Source organism: Erithacus rubecula, assembly GCF_903797595.1.
Source record: "Erithacus rubecula genome assembly, chromosome: 14".
Classification (NCBI taxonomy): Eukaryota; Metazoa; Chordata; class Aves; order Passeriformes; family Muscicapidae; genus Erithacus; species Erithacus rubecula.
Genome location: NC_136666.1, coordinates 16,547,092 through 16,568,079, shown reverse-complemented (window position 1 = coordinate 16,568,079; position 20,988 = coordinate 16,547,092). Strand labels below are relative to the sequence as shown.

At 38.1% G+C, this 20,988-nt stretch overlaps 1 protein-coding gene across 6 annotated transcripts in view; it reads left to right on the top strand.

Moving 5' to 3' along the window:
• OTUD7A (OTU deubiquitinase 7A) overlaps positions 1-20,988 on the top strand; it is a 78,840-nt gene that overhangs the window by 24,047 nt on the left and 33,805 nt on the right. For 3 of the 6 annotated variants that reach the window (XM_079318121.1, XM_079318125.1, XM_079318120.1), the window contains exons 2-5: positions 1,901-1,976; positions 6,318-6,435; positions 6,961-7,066; positions 20,144-20,276. The gene's annotated coding sequence lies outside the window, so the exon portion shown is untranslated. Of the gene's footprint in view, positions 1-1,900; positions 1,977-6,317; positions 6,440-6,960; positions 7,067-19,217; positions 19,238-20,143; positions 20,277-20,988 lie in introns of those variants that run through there. The other 3 variants (XM_079318124.1, XM_079318119.1, XM_079318122.1) reach the window with 2 other exon arrangements.

Here is a 20,988-nt window from a genome sequence, read left to right as displayed (position 1 = left end):
GACTGGGGAGCCTGAACCCTTGATGTGCAGCCTGGCATCTTTTCAGGGTCTTGGAAGAACAGCACAGATCTAGAACTCACAAAAGAGAATCCTTGTAGAAAGATGGTGTACTTTTCTCCAAATAATTAGCAAATTCAGTCTCTGCTTTGACAACCATTTAAGAGAACTATTCACCATAAGATGTGTGACTCCAGCTGCCAAGGCAAACTTGCACTTCTGAGAGGTTCTCCTTTTTATTGCTGAAAGGGCAGTAAAAGGACATGGCATTTCAGGTGAGTGCTAGTCCTGCAAGGCTTCAGGAGTGGTGGCAATGGTGGCTTTATGCACCCACTGTTCTGATCCTTCTCTCTTCAAACATAGTCCTGACAGGACTGGCTTTGTATGAGGCATGGAGCATTAGCACATTAGTGTGTGAGAATTTGGAAACATTTTTTAAAAAGGAAAGGGGATTAAGATTCCTATGCAAAAAATAAAGTGCTCATAAACAGTTTTGTGTTGTGTTTAATGTGCTTGCCATTGTGCTGTGTGCTTTAAGTAAAAAAAAGATGGAAAATGGAAGGACATTTGCTGAGATTGATTTTAGATACCTGTCTTGTTTCTGATCTAGTGCAGTTTCTTTAAATGATCTAATTGAATATATATAGGGAAACAGATCAGATATCTCTGAGGATTGATAAGGGTTTTAGGTGAGTAGTGAATGATAAACAGGTCAAAGGAATGTACAATCCCGTGCACTCATACTATAACGTGATTCTCCTGAGCATGAGAATTGCCTATTTTTCTTATAAACCATCTGAAGCAGATAGATCTTCCTCATGAAATTGGTAATGCATTCATGGTGGGACTTGGAAACACATCAGCATTTCCAATGGTGGGAAGTAGTGGAAGAGGGATTTGGCAGGGTCGAGGACAGCTCAAACACCACCCACTGCTCTTGGTGCTGGGAGTGGTGAGACACTGTGGTAAACAGCTGGGATTTCTGACTCATTCATTCTCCATTCCCACCTCATCACCCTGTCTACCAGCGTGGGTGGCCAGGTACATTTCTAGGCAAGAAAGTCATTAAAATTGATGTCACATCTGACAGTCACATTATGGGGGAGAGGGGACATGATTACATCTTTTTCTTACCTGTTTTGGAGCCTTTTTTGCACTCACCAGCATGTTGTATGTGACCATCAGTAAAAAGGGCAGGGGAGCAACACAGAACCAATTATTGTCCATAGCTTGTGTCTTTAGTCTCATTGTCTGTGGCATGCCAGGTACTAGGCTGGACATCCCTGTTAAGGTGCAGGAAGGGTTTTTTTCAGAAACAGAACTGTGAGTATGTTTGTATTATTGCATTCATTTGCCCACCTGTGTTCTGGGGGGTGGATAGTGGTTTTAGATCAATAGCAGTTGATCTGATCAAGGGTATAAAGATTAGGGGTGATGCAATTGGGGCATGTTAACTTCAGCAGGTAGTGTGGCTTGTGCCTGAATCAATTCTTTCTCCTGCTGAGAAAAACTGGTGCAATAATAAAAGATCTAGGCTGTGTGTCTTGGAGCTTGATGAAGATCACAAGTCAGAGTTCTGCACTGGTAACTTGTGTCTGTTAACAGCAGGGCTGGACATTCTGCTTCAGAAAAGGCAGCACAAGGCTACAGTAACATGGAATAGTATTTTGTGCACCTGTTCTTTTGTTAGATGGTGTAAGGTGGAGCAGAGAGTGGTCCTGCTTCTATTATTAATAAAATCTGACACACCTGAGCCCAGGAAGGCCAGCTGGAATTGAAACCCTCCAGTAAGAGAGGTAGCAGCATGCAGCATTCAAACAAGTTATATATAACTTGAGATAAATAAGAATTGTTCCTTTATGCTCTTTGAACTTGTTTGCATGTTTCTCATTTGTTCTTTCAGGTAAGACAGTGAAGTCTTTCACTGCTCCAGAAGAAACAGGTCTTGAAAGAAAATGTCTCTGGCACAAAAGTACCAGGTAACATTGGTAGTGGGGAAGCTTCTTGATTTTAAAAAATATTTATCTGAACCAGTCTTGATGAACTGAGTTACACCTGAATTTGATGCTGCAGGTTCATAAGAAGGAAATCTTGAGCTCTTAGTCACTGAAATCAGAAAACTGCCTACATTTTAGCATTTTATGTAAAGTGCTACTGCTTTAGACATGCAAATGGTGTTCTGTGCTCTGTAACCTCAGTTTTCTAGAGAGCAAGAGGAAGGGCAGAGAAAAATGTGTGTGGTGCAGAAATTCAAATTATATTGAGACAGGGTTCCTACTCTCTCTCACAATGCAGTCCTAAATTCCAGTGAAACACAAAGAGGTCAAATCAGCTTGGATTCTGAGGGCAAGGATTGGCCTGTGTTGTAAGGGGCATTTGATAATTCCTGATAATGATAATGCCATGAGAATAAAAGGTAACTGACATGCCTGAATGTTAAAGTAGCTGGAGCAAGCAGTAATAGATCTGAGTGGGTTGTAGCCAAGTGACAGCTCATCATATAATCATCATGTTTTCCACTTAGAGCAGCTCTGAAAAACAAGAAAGATGGTTTAATTCTTTTCGGTTTTCTTCTAAAAAGAGATTTTGAGTAATTGTTTTTTTTGGAAAACCTTAACTGACATCTGGGCTATAGGTACCTATTTTGAGTGATAGAAGAGTTACTGCCTGTGGTTCAAAATATATTCTCTCTCATACACCCCCCCCTCATTAAATCATAGGGAGAATTTCCCTTAGTCATTTTTCTTTTTCCTTAATTGCCTTCTCTTGCACAGAGGTCAGGCTGGCTCTGCTGGCATTTCACAGTGCAGAAGCAACCACTGAGGAAAGCACAGATTTGTGCATGTTTTGGTGTTTTTGATGCACCATTCTTCCTCCTGCCCATGTCTCATCCCAGATGGGCACAGATGGATCTCCTGAGTGGGTTTTTGGGGACAGCCCCTGCCCTTCCATGGCTCAGCTGTACCATGGTGGGGAGCCAAGCCACTGTCTCCCCTTCTTCTCCCTCAATCCTCAGTTCCAAGAAGCTGATTGAGGAGAAACAATGGTTCTGTGATTATATAAAGCAGTAGCAGGTTCCCAGTTTTTACAGGAAGCTCTCATTATTCTCTAAGTCAGTCCTTTTTTTAGTATTATCAGGAGAATGGCAACTGGGAAATGGCTTTATTAGGTGAAATAGGAAGGAAAATGAGTCTTATGAGGTGAAGCTAAAATCAATAGGAGATTGCACTTTATGCTGTGAGTCTTTAGGAATCCATATGTACTCTGTGCTCTAGTTTTGGGTTGGGATCTTGTCAGATTTGGTATCCAGATGTGTGTTTTGCAGTTAATAAAATATGATTATTTTAAAGGTGAAATGGTATTTATTATTTGTAAAGGTGAGACTATCCCTGTGAAGTTGATGAAGTGTAAAAATGTCTTGAAGGGTGAAGCTATGGCTGTGTTTTCCTGTGAAGTCAGGAAACTGTGGTTGATGCAGAGTGTAAGAGTAACTTCATTGTTTGCTTTTGTATTCTTTCAGAAGGGGTAGCTCTGTTAGCAGCAGTGCACTCCACTGAATTGCTAAAGTTTATGCAGCTCTCTAGCAATAGGTTTTCCTACTGCAGCCCACCACTGAAGTGTGTGTATGCCTGTAAATTGCTCTGCTGGTGGCTTTCAGTGACTGTTGGGAGGGTTGCATGTGTATAACATTCAGAAATAGCCTTTTCTCAGAAATTTAGGGCAGATAAGTTAACTAGAAATCATCAGAAATTAGGAATGTACATGTCAAAAGTCATTCATCTTCTGCCACCTAGGAATGAATGAATGAAGGACAAACATTCTCATTTAACTGAGAATTCTGAGCTTTCAGTGGCTAGGGGGGAAAAAAAGCTACTATTTAATAGTGTTTTTAAAAGATGAATATGTTCAATAAAGTGTGGGTGTTCACAGTGTTGGGGAGGCAAAAACAAGCTTTATAGTCTTGTATTTATTTCTCAGTCATGTCTGCAGACCACTCAGACAATCACCAGGTGACCCAAACCAGGGTGCAGAGAAGGAAGAGGAATCCACCTGCTCAGGCCTTCTGGGTTTAACATCATCTTTGAGCCAGTGCAGATGACATTTGCTGGGAAATTGCTATAGGTGGAGATTGAGGATAATACTCATTGTTGGTTCAATTCAGATTGTAACTATTTTGTTTCAAAAGATGAATGTAGATGATTGATAAACTTGAGAGTTGAGATTTGATACCTTTCTAGCACGGGCCTGAAAAAGTGCCTTGGCTTTTTGTGATAAAGAACTATGTATAGTGTGCAAGCTCTTGATTAAAAAGAGAGTTTTTCCCTTATAAAAAGGTGTCTCTAGCTTCTGACCAGTCAGACATTTGCTGTGTTTTCTGTGACTTCATGCTGTGCTACAGATGCTGACACATAAGCAGACTGAGGCTCAAAGTGACACGTGCTCTGGGAGCTGAAGGGATGTGCAGAAAGTTTCTCAATATCTTGGTGATACTGCTTCCCTCACCAAAACCTTCATGAGTCATCAGAGGTTGTCACATTTTGGTTATGCCATAAACAAGACCCAGGTTGAATTGTGAAAGTATTAATAGGAACTTACTGTAAATGTCTCATGCTCTTTCCAGAAAAATTTTCTTGTTGTTGTTCAGTTTGACTCCAGTGCCATTTGTTTTTCTTCCATTGTAGATGAATCATCAAATAGTTGAATGTAGAATTCAGTGTTCATACTGAGGTCAAATTCATTGCTTGTATTGGCAATTACAATCCCATTTAAATCTGTAGTTCACACTTGTAAGAAGCTGTGGTTTTTGTTCTAGCCTCTCCATTGAAAGACATGTTTTGTATCTCCATGTCCATTGTTTGGGCTGTCATGTGAATTAAACCCAGTTAGGATGACACCAATATTCTTTCTCTCACTTTAAAGTGAGGTGAGGTGGAGTTTGGGTAATGTTTTAGTCTAGAGATTTGAAAGAAAGACTTTGGCAAGAGTGAAGAAAGCATCTGGACAATCTCTTTAAAATGTCTCAATTTTGCTTTTTGGATTAATTCCTGTAATGCTGAGAATTGAAATTCTCTTTAGTCAAAAATGTCAGTAAAATTTTGCACATGAAATTCTGTAGAAATTTGTTAAAATGTGCATGTAACTTCCCAACAGCATGGAGTTGTATCTTCATTTTTTAATCCTCAATATGTTGGTTTTGTGACCACCACCAACACTTGGAAATACTCTGTGTATGAATATGGAGATTATTTAATTTTTTCTGGTGAGTGAGCTCTATTCAGTCTGTGGAGCAGGTAGTGTCTAAGGGTTTTGAAAATGTCCAACAAAGGTGTGTTATGTTGAAATAAATTCATGCAACAGCTTATACTTGGAAAAAATACAGCTACAAGAGTGGAAATGGTTAAAGAAAAGGGAAAGGTTGTTGGTTTGTCTTTATTTAAAAAAAAAGGAAATACAGTTAACAAATATGTGGATTTTCTTACATAAATACATAATTTGCTTTTTCTTTTTAATAAAGGAGAAAGTATAACTAGGAGGGATATAACTTGAAAGAATTGTGTGAATTCACAATTCATATTCTTAATATTTTAAAATTGTAAGAATGAAATCCCCAAAAACTTTAAGACTTTAGTTAATGATGCATAGACTGACAGAGAAACAATATTCAGTCAGTGTCAAAGACAAAATGATATTTGGTCACAGTACTGCTAAACAGGCTGTGAAAGAAGAGTAGGTGCAGGTGGTTTTTGCTGTCTTAGCAGGTAAAGCAGATTTAAGCTATGTAAACTACAATGTGCTCACATATCCAGTCAGGATGCAAAACACTTGAGATAAAGCTCATTAAACTACTCAGGTCTGTGCTTCATGGTTAATTTAATTAATACAGAGGATTCTCTTACATCAGTCTACAGTGTTATTGTTCTTTTCAAATCATACTACTTTTTTGAAAAAAATTAGTTGTTTTCAATCTGCAAGTGAATTTTTCATAAGTAGAAAGGGATTAAATATATTGGATCTACTGGAATATTTTACTCAGTTCTGCCACAAACAGAACTTGTCACACTGGTAGAAAACCAGCCCTCTGAGCTGGATTTTGATGTGTGTTTCCTCTGTTTATCTAATCCAAATGGGAAGGGGGCTGGATTCCTAAGAAGGTGCCATCTGATGTAGATAGCACAGAATTATTTTTTCCACAGTGCTACAGGAAAGTATTCCAGGGTCAGAGTGTGTACTGTGTATGACAAATGGATGCAAAACAGTAAATTAGTGTCACTTTTGGAATAAAATCCCAAAACTTTTTTCTCTTCTCTCCATCCTCACAGGCACATGATACTGCAGAGGCTCAAAATCAGAAGTAAATCAGCTGGACAGTTGCCTCCTGCCTTCCCAAATAGGCAAACATATTAGAAACAGAAAAAGGAGCCTACCTACCTCATTCCTGTAAGTACCTACAAAAACCCCCTCCACCCCTCAAACCAGCATCAGCCAGGTAGTTTGGAATGCTGAGCATAGGGATGTGATGAAGAAAACAAAAATTCTAATTTATTTTCTTGCTGACAACAATTAAGTGTAGCCAACCAAAGAAACCAACTAAAATTATTAACAGGCTACTAGCATGCCTGTTGCCTGTGGCTGCACAGAGCTGTTGGATGATGCATTGTTACTCATTAAATGAACCTAAAGCTTGGATGCTGCATGAGTTCCTAAAACCATCCATATCATTAAACGGATGATGCAGTTGATGTGTCACTGCAGAAGCTGTTTGGGGCTTATTTCTTTGCTTTTGTATTTCTTAGCAGTTCATGCTGTAATAACGTGGTGCAACCCATTGTGAGGGTTGAACAGCAGATCCCCAGAGTGACCCCCTTGGTCAGGGCAGTGAACAGAACAGTGTTTTCTGAATAGCTGATATTTACCTGCTCTGAGCTGCCTTTTCCTTGCTGACTTCTCTGTCCTGTTCTCCAGGGAGAAGGTGGGTTTGCTGGTGTGGATGCCTGCCTCATTTGCTTCACCAAAATGAGTTAGGGCATGCAGGAGAGAAGGGAGACTTCTGCAAGCAGAACCTATCATGGTGAGTCAGATTTTGTTCCTGATTTTGCTGTAGAGGTTCTCAGTGTCTTAAGCCACATTGCTTAAACCAAACTGTTCACACAGAACTCTCTTTTCCCTGGAAGTCTGTTACTTCCTTGGCAGCAGTGCTGATTTGAGAAGTTCCTCCCTGCTGCTTTTGCCTCCTCTGCCACATGAGGTCCACAGAAGTGCTTGGGGGGACTTGCAGCAAATTGAATAGAGCTGAAAATAATTACTGTCTAAGTACATGTGAACTGTATTTTTAATTTTGAGTTGCTAAATACCCTCTAAAATACCTCCTGGAGATTAATTCTCCACTACTAGATTAAGTTTTCCAACACTGTTCATTGTGATTGTGAAGGAGTCACCAGCAGAACTCCTGACAGTCCATCCACTGCAGCTTGGACATTGTATCTGCCCTGGTATCTTCATTTAATGAATTTGTTTCTAATTTTGAAGCTTAACCTTGGGTTTGATATTCACTGCAAAGAACTTTGAACAGCAATAGGGAGAAATGACACATAGTTTGCTACAGAAGCATTGCCCTTCTCCCTCCTCCTCATGATGATAATTCTGTCTCATGTCTTGCCTTCTTTATTGCTTTCATTTCTCCTGGTTTTCCCAGCCTCCCACTTCTGTGTTATCTCAGTTTTTACATCATCTCAGTACCTTGTATGGATGTGTCAGGTCAAGCTCCTGGGCAGAGGGTTCCCATATACTGCACTCAGACAGGCCTGAGCACTTGTGCATCTGCAAAAAAAGACAGTTTCGAATTAATTCAGGATTAATTTAAACAAAAACAAATAAAATACCTTCTGAAAAATGCTTACTTTCAAGCAAACCTTCATACCAAATACATGTAAACAGACTGGACTGTGTGTGGATGAGTGAAAAGGCAAAGTTAGAATTCACAAATCTTTCTTTCCTGCTTTCAAGCATGAATTTCTCCAGTTCCTGTGTTGTTTTGGAGGTGATTGTTTTGTTTTGGTTTTGGCTCTGACTGCAGAAGTCTCTGCTTGAACACAGATTCCATGTCTGTCTCTGCTTGAACACAGATTCTTTGTCTCTTCCTTTCAGAAGTGGGACTTGATGTTCTAAACTGTCTTAAGGCTCTTGAACTATTGCTGAGCTCATCACTTCTCTCTACAGCTGATACACAATTTTTTTCCAAGCTCCACCCTCCTTCATCCTGGATTTTATTTAAGCTTTTGAGGATTAAGTATGGTATTAGTAAAACCTTTGGGATTCTTGCTGAGAATTGTTTAAGTACCATTTTGATCGTGGAGAAGCAGCTGTATCCATGTGTTGAATATAGAATTTTCCCTTTGGAACCATTGTTACTTCAGAAGTCCTTGTGAGTTTGGACACTGCACTCAGCATCTGTGAGTCTCTGTCTTTCTACTTGGGTGTCAGACTACTTTGATTTGTCCTTGCCAGATCACCAGCACTGAGCAGATTGCATTGCTCTGTTCTGCTGGGACAAAGTCAATCCATGTTAATGGCTTCTTTAATCTTTAAAAGTGATTATTTTATTTGGGGCAGTGGCTCCAGCCAATTCCATTCTCTTGCTAGGGATAGTAGTCAAATAGAGATAAGCAGTGCCTGCATAAGACAAGTCAGACTCCAGCCTTGCTTAATCTTGCCTTTTGTGCCTAATTTAACTGAAAAAACATTTTAAACTTGTTTCTCAGAAGTCATAACATTGCATGGCTTATGTGGTTTACCTTCTCCAACCTTGATTTCAGGTAATCTTATTAGCTCTGTACATACTATTAACTCTTATGTATCTAATCTAAACCAAATTTATCCAGTGTATCTTTTTTGTGCATTTGAACTGTCTGATTCTACTGTATACTTCCATTTGGTTTTGGTTTTCAAGGCCCAAAAAAAAGGGGAAAATTAGAGTAGACCAAGGAACCTGCAGACCTGAAGAAAAAGGAGGAAATTCTATTATCTATTATTCCACCTTGCATAATTTTTTTTAATGGTGTAAGTCTCCTTTAAGGTATTGTTTTTGTAAAAATAGATCTTTCTTGGATATTCCTTTTACCAACCTCACAGAACTTACTTCTCTGTGTGTCCCCTGATGCCCTGGTTTTGATGGCTAAACCTTCAAGTCACTGGTGCTGTTGTGTTGCTGTCTTGAGCTGTGGGAGCCCTTCAGTTCCTACTAAACTCAGTGTCTACTTGAGCAAGGTGGGGTTCTGGCTTGTAAATAAAACCAAGTATCTTCCTATCAGAGCTTCCTGGGTGCTCCTCTTTTGCAAAGGAATTTCCAGGTTTTAGTTTGTTTTTGCACATCTGCATCAGGCAGCTGCTTTTTCCAGCAGGGCTGGTGACAGCATCACCCAAAGCACAACAAGCTGCCTTCTTTGGGATGTAGGCCATGTCCCAAAACTTCCCTGTAGTGAGGAGGTGGTTATCACTTCTAATTTTTTGATGCAGTTACTATAACTTGTAGTCAGAGTGATAAGACACAAATGTTATTCCATTTTATTTAAGTGCCATCTTGGTTGTTGCTGGGATAGTATTTTTATAGAAGTTGGCTTATTATAGAGTAGTGGCATTTGGTTTTTGCAAGTAACTGGGACACATTACCTGCCACTGCAGGCAGCTTACTCTTGAATTCATCATTTGGTGGTCACTGTTCATTTTAGGCTGATTTAAGATGATGTACCATTTGATTATAGTCTGAATTTCAATATTGAATTTTTCCTAGGAGTCCTCATTAAGATATAATTAATAAAGACTAACTGCTGCATTAGGATCCTTGGGCAGCTCTGCCTAACGTGGGTGGAAGCAGAACTGTGTTGTAATTACAGGCAATGGTCTGTCATTTTGAGATTTAATTTCTAGTTGGATTGGTTATTTAATAACTGTCTATTATCAGACAATTATATTACATAATAGCAACAATATTGTTATGGCATGAGGTACATGCTCTGAGTGCAACCATGGAGATGTAGAAAACATAAACATTCCAGTTAGTGCTCTTTACCTCTTTTTTTACAGCTTTCATCACTTATTTTGTCAGTGTGAACTAAACTAATTTACTCAGTTCTCATGAAAACAAAATACTTTTGCTATATATTAGGAGTAAAATATTTCTAAGTCATATTACACAGTGAGAAATGAGATTAATTCTCTCTTGCACAAACTGTTCAAATCTGGTTTTTACCACTGAATCCATGTCTCTAAAGTGCAAACTTCACAGAGATTTTCAGGCCAGTGTATTTTCTCTCTTAGTCAGTACTGTCCAAGGTAGTTTCTCATGGAATTTCAGGAAATTTTTGTTTGTCTTGAAGACTTCTTTTTCACAGCAAACCTATTTTTCTGAGATAAGTATTTCTAGACCTGAAAAATGAAATGTAATGTATCAAATGTATGAAAAATGAAATGTATCCTTTAAAAGAATGTTCTCACTGGACAATCTAACCATCAGGATATAATTTAATTTAAAAATATGAAATGGTTAAACTCAGAGAAACATCCTGCCATTCTGCAGAAATATATCTTAATTTAAGAATCTTAATCCATGGAAATTACTAATATAGAGCAGTAGAAGGATACACTTTAAGTATTTGATGCAGTATACTTTGACAATATTTATACACTTCTTTTACAGCTGTTTAGCATGAAGTCCATGAGAATTTGTATTTAATTGGTTTACTGTTAATGATATGATGTTCATATCAGCATGGTGTCTGCAGACAAAAATAGAGACAGTGGCTGCATGATGAAAGCATGATCTCTGTCTCTCTTGAGGTATTACTATTTTAAACAGGATGGTTAGAAACTCTTTAATTTCTAATGTATTAAAACTTCAAAATCAGGATTGCTCAAAATAAATATGTCCATCTGTTCTAGATGCTGCAAGGAGTTTTAGCATTGCACAACTGAATTATGCTCCAGCCCAAGTTCATTCAGAGTCATATTTCTGAGTAAATCATATTTTGTATGATCTCTCCTGCAAAGCTAGAAAGGATTTCAGTAAATTAGACAAAAGCTATCCATACTTGATCTCTTGGTGTTTTTAATGTATATATAAAGGCAGAGAGTGAATATCTGGAGAAGCTGGCACTTTGTATTGCTAAAAGAAGAAAGAGTCAGTTCACAGACAGGGAATACCTTGTTTCCAAGTAAATAATCTCCTCTCAGGTTTCTTTTCAGCTACCTTTGTATATTTAAAGCATGAAAAACTGACATAATTTCACATGGATGTTTAAAATCTGTGGAAACCTTACCCAGTGAGAATAAAGTTTTGAGTAATTAAAATAAGTTACAGTATAAGTTAGACCAGCAAGATTCTAAAAGCATCTCTTCATGGAGCACTTAATTCTTTACAGAGGAACATTAACACTCTTATAAGCTGAAATGAGATTTGGCAAATAGTAAAATTTCAAGACTGAAAAAGTTCAAATGAACACTGTGGTGAAGTTCCAGATACTTATTTCCTGGCCACAATTTGCTAAATTTGGAACTGAGTCTACATCCTTTGCAAATGTGAATTGCATGTAATTATATTCCAAATATTGTTTCACTGGAGGCTATGGGATTTGACTATTTAATTTGTGTTTTTTATTGTTGCTGTGTTACAAAAATGAATTGTGCACTGTTGGTATAATAAACTACCAAATGGCTTATTTGTCTAATTAAACAGGCAGGGATTAAAAGGATGTCTTATTAAAATGTCTTGGTTGAAAAGTTATGTGAGTAACTAGATAAATTTTTATGTTGTTATATTTCGAGTTAGATGAGATACATATCTCTTTAAGTAGAAGAAAAAAAGTCTCTTTGTTATCTCTAGCTTTAAATTTATCTGGTTTTTTAAAAGTATTATGTCTGGTTCTAATAGGTTGATAACTGCTGTTACCCTGTTTGATTGCCTAGTTTGCTAGAGGTTTGTTAGTGTCTTGTTTTAGATATGTTTGCATTTTTCTCTTAACAATTTAGGATAGTTGTTACAGGTGCTGTTAACTGATACAGTTTTAGAATTCTTTCTCATGAGAATAAGTAGACTCCTACCATTATGAGATTCCATTTTTATGAAAGTTGGTAGGTTCTTCCAGGAACTTCTCAAGTTAGTTGTTAGCTTAACTGAAGTAATAAGGCCTGATTTTACAAAACCTTTATTTTATAAGATTTTATTTATATGTAACATTTTTATGGTGAGGTATTTTATTTTGTGAGGGAATTTCGCTTTATGGAGAAATTGAGAGATTTACACTCTTTTCAGCCATTGTTATTAACAGAGATTTTACTGCATGCAAGAAATAATTTCAATATTCTTTCATCTGGAAGCATCTACTGGATTGCTCAATATCATTGCAATTAGACACAGTTATGATTCTTGTGACAAAGCATTACTGAGAGCAGGTGCCCCCCAAGAGGAAGCCAATTGTCTCTTATGTGAAAGTTTAGCTGGTGGAGGAAAAAAATCCCTTAAATTAGCAGAGTACTTCTTTTTTACACTGTTTGAGAGAACTGCATCCATGTGTCTTGGCTAACTCTGGTATGTGCTGGTGGCTGCACAAGTTTAGGGTATTCAAGGACAGAAATCCAAATAAAATGATGCTTTCTTGTCTCTGCTGCTTGCAGAGCAATTTCCTGCAAAGCTGATAGGATTTCCCAAATAAGTTTTCTACACGTGGAACTAGTTTATTCATTCTGTGAATTCATGGATATTAAGTGTACTTTGAAGCATGCTGATCCTTGTGTGTTGTTATTAACCTAAAGTAGATAGATGGGTCCAGATAAAACTGAAGAGATTGGCACCTTCAGCATTGAGATCTGCCTTCTATTTCTGAAAAATGTTGGAGCTATTTATAAATTTGGAAGATCACAGGACTGTATGTGGCTTATCATGCTTATGCTTGTTAGTTCAGCTTCTGATGTACTATTGTAATTAACTTTATTCCTAGCTTTCACAATCACAAGGCTGTTTTTCTATTTTTAAGGCCTTCTGCAAGAATACTGGATATCTTATCTTCACTGAAGTGCTGTGGCACATTGTAAATGATGAATAAAGCTTAAGTGTTCCTTTTTATTTCTCTTCAGAGTACATAGTATATACATTGTGCTGTTTGACATCATAGCCAGCTTAGTAATGCCCAGGGAAAAGTTTCCAAGGCCTAAGAAGGGAGAACAAAAATACTATCAAAGCTAAACTCCAAATTTCATCTTTACACCTCTACCTACAATGAGCAAGGAGCTGAAAAAATTGTCTGTGTTTTTTTCAGGCTGTTTAAGATACAGATGCAGGAGAAGGGTAAAGAGTGACATTCTATTAAGTGTCTGACTTTCCAGAGGTACAGTATTAAGGGAACATTCACTGCTTATCTCTAAGTAGCAATTGCAATTATATTATAAATTCTCTGAATGTCTTTCTGTTCGAGAGCTTAAATTCTATAATTTGAATTACAGAGAAGGTACAGAGCCAGATTTTCAACCTCCTGCTGGAGATTGTTTGTATGAGTTTGGGCCATTTGGCTGTGGCTTTACTTCAGGAGACTGACAGCAGAATTTAATCAAGCAGATGTGGATTTGTATGTGTGCAGTAGATATTCAGTCACATAAGCTGTGTAAAAACTGACAGGTCAGATTCAGGACTGTTCGAAATTGCCCAAGAAGTTCTTTACAGCTAAATCTCTTTTGGATGAAATCTGTTTATGGAAGTGGGGGTCTTTTTCTTACTTTTATTTAGTCTCCAATCTACAGAGATCATCATCAAACAAAACATTATTGTTACACATAAGAAAATAGTAGTTGCAGTGGAGTTTCTAGGTTACACATATTACAATGCACATAAACAGATCCATTTCTGTACTGATTCAAACACAAATACTAGTGGCATGAGTTTTGTTCTGATCCAAGTTTAAATATTTGACTGTTTGAGGTTGGTGGTGGCTTTTTTCTTCTTTTTTTTTTTTTTTTTTTTTTTTTTTTTTTAATATAACACTTTGATTTTTCAAGCACTAGCTTTAAAGTAAAATTATTATCAACTGGGTAAAGTTCAGCTTTTGCCTTTTTACATTTTCAAGTATCATGAACTCCCCACAGACAGTTTGCTTTTCAGTGTGTACTGACTGCAGCTCCCAGAAATGAGCTCATTCTGTCTGTCATGAAATGGAGAACACTGCAGGTTAATTGACTGCTTCAGCAAACATTAAAAAAAAAGAGGTTTTCCCCCAACATTTGTACATTAGAGAAAAGCTGACTTGAAGGGCTGTGTTTTGGATTCAGGCTGAACATGGGGTGATGATGTAGAGATGTTTTTGTCACTGCTGAGTGAGTGGTGCTCACACAGAGCCAAGGCCTTTCCTGCTATTCCTGATTCCAGGCTGGGGTGGGATCTGGGGGTGCAGTGAAGTTGTGAGTGATTGACATAAAAAATAAAACCATCATTTTTTCAGATGGGTTTCTGCAAAGCTAAGCAGGGAAAGTGAGAGTTCTTCTTGCACTGTGGTTGGTCATTCCTTAAGCCACCAATTTGAAAAGTTCATATAATTGGGTTTTTTGCAAGTGATGGAAGAACATGGTTGCAAGCAAACTCCTTTTCATTGTTTTTGTTTTCTTGGTTGGGTTTTTTCTTCTGGGGGGCTTGAGGGGTTTGGGGTTTTTTGGGGGGTTTTGTTTTGTTTGTTTGTTTTTGGGGGGGTTTGTTGGGTTTTTTAAAATTTATTTTTTGTGTACCTTATAGTCTTGTCTGTCTGTTGGGCATCTTTCTTCCCTACCACTAGTGATCCTTTGTTGTGGCACCAGCTCCCTGCATCACATCATCATTTTCTCTCTTTCCCTCCCTCCCACAAAGCCATTTGTGCTTCATATAAAACCTAAATGAACTTAAAGATCTTCACTGAAATCATTCCTGCTCCACATCCACAACTCTTTATTCTGAGCCAAAAGTAACACAATTCTCTCTCTCCCCTCCTTGCATTTCTGGCTAATAAGCAGCCCTGCTAGTCAGGCAGAGCCATTTTCTGCATGAGTTTTTGAATAATTTCTAATAAATTGAAAGTAGGCATTGTCCAAAGTGCTGAAACATTTGTTTCTAAAAATAATCAGCAACAACTCCCAATCAGCTCTGCTATGCATCTGGCTTCTGATCAGCAGCTAAGCAGAAGAGTTTGATCAATGTCTTTATTTTAAAGAAAAAAACCCTAAACATTTGAAAGATAACAGGGTTTTTTGATAGCTTAAAGGATTTTTTTTAATGTATCTGTCTACTTTCCAGGGCTTTTATGACCAAAGTCAGGGAAAAATACAGGTATTTCTGAAATCCTTTCATAATCCAATTTAAGATGTTTAAAAAAATATATAAATATTTTTGTCTGCAGCAGATTAAATTGAAAGATATTTATATGCTGCAGCTTGCAGTAAGCTCTACAAATATGTCCTAATTCCTTAGAGTGAGGATGTCATCATGTTTGTCAGCTAAGACTCAAGGAGACTGCAAATTCTTTTGTATTTTCCTCTCTCTTTTGCCTGTCTGGGAGTTCATGATGAGTTGTTTGTTTCAGAAGAGATTGTTCTTCATTTATTTTATGGGTACTCTTTTCATATGTGAATTTGGTACAGATGTTAAAAAATTGCAGATACAGGGGTTTTTCGTTGTTTTTTTTTAGCTGTTGCCTGTAGACATTAATATTCAGTGTAGTGAAGGGTTTTATTCTCCTATCCCCAGGCTCTATTTTGCAATCAATAGCCTTTTCCATATGTTTTTTCCTGGCATTATGAATTTCCTAGTTTGTACAGTGCTATTTAATTCCATGTCCTGCTTTTCTACAGAATGCAATAATAGGTGATGACGACAGTGGCAATTAGAACTAACAGGCTCCTTCTTAGAGATGCTGAATATCAATTAATCCTGTTGAACTTGGTCAGAAATTAGGCTATTTTAATATTAAACTTAGAATATCTGCCAGTTGCTGTTGCTTTTTTTGTGTGTACAATTCTGCTGCATGCTTCCTTATCACACTTCACTTGATTCATCAGCTTTTAGTTCTCCTTGTTTAGCCTGAATATTTCCTATTAATTATTATTTTTCATATTGCCTGAATTGCAGGAAAAATCATAACTGTAGAGGTAGTTACAACTGATTTATGGCTAGAGAACACTAAATCTGTATTACTAAATTGATTTGACTAAATGAAAGAGGGATTTTTCTTACTGCTTAGGGCATTCATTTTAAAAAAATTCAATGAACAACCATTTTTAATACTTGATAATTTCACATCCATTTCACTGAATGGTTTTCCTACTGCAGGACTTTTCAATTACTAAGTGAAACACACTTGTTGTTGTGCTTATGTATCTTCAAAATGTTGTGAAATGAATCATTCTAGATGCCATGTCTCAAATCTTTATTTCCTCATTTGTATCTCTAGCTGTTTTAAAATCTTGGAGATTATATTAAATGGTAGATTTTTTTTTTTGTTGTTTTAGGCCAAAAAGGAATTAAATCTTCTATTCTTCTTAGTTTCATTTTCAAAACTAAATACATGATGAAGAACATCATGTTTCACAGAAATAAGAGTGGGAGTCTCAGGTTTGGGGGGAAATTACCCAGTTCTGTTTTGCTGCATTGTGTGTGTGTTCTTCCCTGCTGGAGCTCATTTAGCTCAGCACACACTGAGCTGATATTTTGGCTTCTGCTGAATTCCAGCACATTACACAAATGCCTGCTCATAGCTTGCTATTCTTTCTACCTTACAAGCACCTAAGGACTTACAAGGACTTGCTTTCTTATAAATAATCTGAATTTCAGAAGTTCAATCCTGCTGCTATTTTTAGGGTTCTTGTAGGAGAGAGAACTTTCTCATCAGCCTGTCACTGAAGCTGTGGGATGAACCAATTGAGTGGATCAGTATTTTTAAGAGTAATGTGGAAAAATCACCATTGTGTGTTTTGCCTTGATGTGAGGAGCAGTGTAACGTGCAGAGTAACAGTCAAGCCTTGTGTTGAAAATAGCAGCTGAATTGTCTCTGTCAAGGCATGGATGTGCTACAGACTCCATTTTTAAAGCCTGAACCCTTAATCACCAACTGTGCACTTGACATACAATTAAGCATTTGAGCTTTCCTCTAATCTCTGTGTACAAGAAGATAAAGGATGCTTGGAGACTTGTATCAGTAAAACTATTTATACAGAGCTCATACTGCTAACACTTTTGATGTCCTTTAAGCTTCTGCCTTCATATCCCTGTCAGCTCATTCCACTGCACACATTTTCTGAGTCAAAGTGGCATAAGCTGGGAAGAGGAGAAATGTGTCCACATGCAAGAACACTGGTCACAGTAAGACTTTTTTCTAGCAGGAGGAGAAATCCTTTCCTTCATCAGTAACTTGTGACAGACTCTACAGGCTTAGGACATAGATAAAGCAATAGGTGTTTCTCATGAAGGGATTATAAAGAGATTTCAAGTGATGAAAGTTCAGGAAAAAAAAAAAAAAAAAAAAGAAAGAAACTGAGTTTGTGCCAGCATTTCAGACTGTACTCAAGGACTTGTCTTTGAAAGTTAGATCATTAAGGTGCTGCCTTACTCTGGGGAATGACAACTGTCATAGGGATCTGCAAGAACACAAAACATTAGCTAGTCATGGATCTTCTGTAGCTGAGCTCTAGACAGATGCTGCATGTCAAATTTTGCATCCTTGCCCCCACAGTTTGCAACACAGACATCTGCAGGACACAGATAGACACAGTTCCATAGCTAGAATAGAATTATCATTTCTTTGGTACCAATAATGGCCATCTTTATCATGAAAGCCTCTTCCTGCTGGTGATATTATTATTATTTCTTATTTTCTATTATTTCTTTTCCCTCATATGTTGCTTGAGCTAAATTAAATAATTTCAAAGAACCAATGATCAGTGGGCAAGGCCTTGTACTGAATGTAGAATTTGCACAGAAGAAGTCAAGTCTTGATAGAATCTAAGCACAAAGCTGATGTTACAGAAGGTGATGATTTATATCTGGGCTTACAGCAACTTCAGTGTGCCTGCATGTAACAGAAATAATGGAAGCAAGCACACACTTGATGTGCTCACACTTGGGGAGATGCTGATCCACAATCAACAGAGTATTGGCAGAGGTTTGCAGCACTGTGCAGCTGTTCCTAAGCTGCTGAGAAAATTGTAGGAAGTATTTGAGCCCTGTGTCAGAAGATGAAGTGGGAAATGGAACCCTTTTTGAGTTCAGAACAAGCAATGCATGAGAATCTGGGGAGAGAATCAAGGTATTTCTAGAAACTGAGTGGAGGAAGCTTCAGCTCAGTGAGTGACTACTTTGAAATATCAGATAAAAATAGGGAAATATGAGAGTTACTCTGGATATTCGTTCTTAACAAAGAACATCTCTGATCTTTGGCATCAGCTGATTTTGTCTGACTCTTACCTTCAAAAGACATGTTGGAGATTGAGTTCTTTGGTTTGCAATATGTATGTAGCATCTTCAGTCTGCATTTCATTTTCTTTTTTAACTTCACACAGAAGCTGTTGCAGGGACCATGTTTATTACTCTGTGCACCAGCTGTGTTGAACAAAACTATAAAAACGTTTCAATCATTGTTTGTTAATATGCATTGAAAAAAAAAAGAATAAACTTTGCTTATTTCCAGGGCAATGATAAAAGTTACATCTCCTCAGAAGAAGCATCATCATTCCGTTTTGAGGGCTGGATATCAGAGTTTTTAGTTATTTCCTGATAGCTAATGGCAGTTTCATAGTGTAGGTATTTCAGTTTGTTAATATTGTACAGATGGAAATGTTGAGGCATATTCACATTCAATGATTATTTCTATCCCCTGCAGTCCAAGTACCCTTGAAAGTATTAAGAGTTATTAAAAGTTGCTTCTGTAAGTTGAGGGTTTTACAGTTGTTTTTTTAAAGTTCCCACAGAGAGGCTCACAGGCGAATGTGGTTTGACTGCATTTCCTTTGCAATGTATAAAATTATCTTTTTTATGATGTTATGAGCTTTGAAATAATCTGCTTCAGTGTGAGGGTATCTGTGGTGTGTTACATCCATAAGTGAGTTCCAACAAGGAATTGAAGAGAATACTTTGGTCAGATTTGTTGTTCTTGCATGAAAATATGTGAGGGTGAAGAAAAAAAAGAAAGGTAATCTTATTATTTCCTATATGTTAGTTCACATACACCCGAATTAGAGCTGGGTACATTAGCATTTGTTAATTTATGTACTTAACTCAGGTTACAGTTGAGTTTTCACATGGACAACTGGGAGTTTTTGCATCTCATTATCTACTGAGATTTCATTATTTGTGCATGTATTTTAGGAAATAACAAGAAATAATGTTCTGTTCTGTTTTCATATTCTAATTCTCACAAGTTCATAAAAATTGTGGACCTTGTTATGGTTTTGCCTGTTTTGAAATCATTATCAGAAAGAATGTTTTCCATGATAAAAAGATTTGGTGGGGTTGGGCCCAGTTACAACTCTATGATTTTTGTGAATGGATTAAAAAAACAGAAACAGTAAAACTGATTGTTAGTGCCTTTTAGAATAATAAGGTGAATCTTATAGTAATTGGATTATGTATTTCCAAGCAGTAAGATTTATTTTTAGGAGATAGGAGTAGATTAAATGGAAAAGGAACTGCTGTATCTTTTAAAAATAAATAAACCCCATGAAATGGTGTTCCTTCTTGAGATGAGATGTGCTCATCTCTTTGTTTTCATCAAAAAAAAAGTGACTATCCTGAGTCTTCTCTATTGGGTCTTCTCCTGGATATCTCTTCATTAGTTTATTGCTTCAACTTTCAAAGCTGTATTTGATTAATCTTAGGACAAAAAAAACTGTTAAAAGAAATTCCAAGTGGAAGTTGCCATTTTCATGTAGGAGAGCCATAAGGATATTTTTGTACATTCATAATTCTTTTTTATATTAATTGCCTGCATTGTGCCCAAGTAATATTCGTAATGCAAATTAATGTATGTGGTAATTTATCTGTATTAACAGTAGTATCTATTAGGCTTCCAAGGTAAAGTCTATTTTGGCAGTTATTATTATTCAAATAGCAGAAGTGTAATGATTAATATACTACTTCTTTCTCTTTCAGATTTCTCAGGGGACAAAACTTTGCTTATTCATACCTTCTACTGTGGCAAAAATGGATTATTTTCCTCACCAAAAACCAGCAGCATAACACCCATCCAACACCTGCCTCAAGGAATTCTTATTTAAAGTCTATTGTAAGTCAAATTAACCACTTGCTTAAAAGCAGTTTTAATCAGCTGCGTGTCTATTTACGGCTCGGGACCCGCAGCTTTCCCTGGAGCGCTAATCTGAGCTGCAGCTGCTGCGGCTTGAGAGCAGAGGAGGCGGGGAGCGGCTGCAGGGCTGGGCTGAGCCTCTGGTTAGGCTGTGTTAGGCTTGGGCTGAGCCTGCCCGCCGCTTCCCCTCAGGGCCGGGCTGCAGAGCTGAGTTTGAGCTGAGCCTGTGTTAGGTTTAGGCTGAGCCTGCGTTAGGCTTGGGCTGAGCCTGCCCGCCGCTCCCCCTCAGAGCCGGGCTGCAGAGCTGAGTTTGAGCTGAGCCTGTGTTAGGTTTAGGCTGAGCCTGCGCTGGGTTTGGGCTGAGCCTGCCCGCCGCTCCCCCTCACAACTGAGCTTGGGCTGAGCCTGTGTTAGGTTTAGGCTGAGCCTGCGTTAGGCTTGGGCTGAGCCTGCCCGTGCCTCCCCCTCAGGACCGGATTGTGGGGTTGGGCTGAGTTTGGGCTGAGCCTGCGCTGGGTTTGGGCTGAGCCTGCCCGCCGCTTCCCCTCAGGGCCGGGCTGCAGAGCTGGGCTGGGCTTGGGTTGAGCCTGCGTTAGGCTTTAGCTGAGCCTGCCCGTGCCTCCGCCTCAGGACAGGGCTGTGCCTCTCCCTCAGGAGCGGCTGCAGAGCCGGGCTGAGCTTGGGCCGAGCC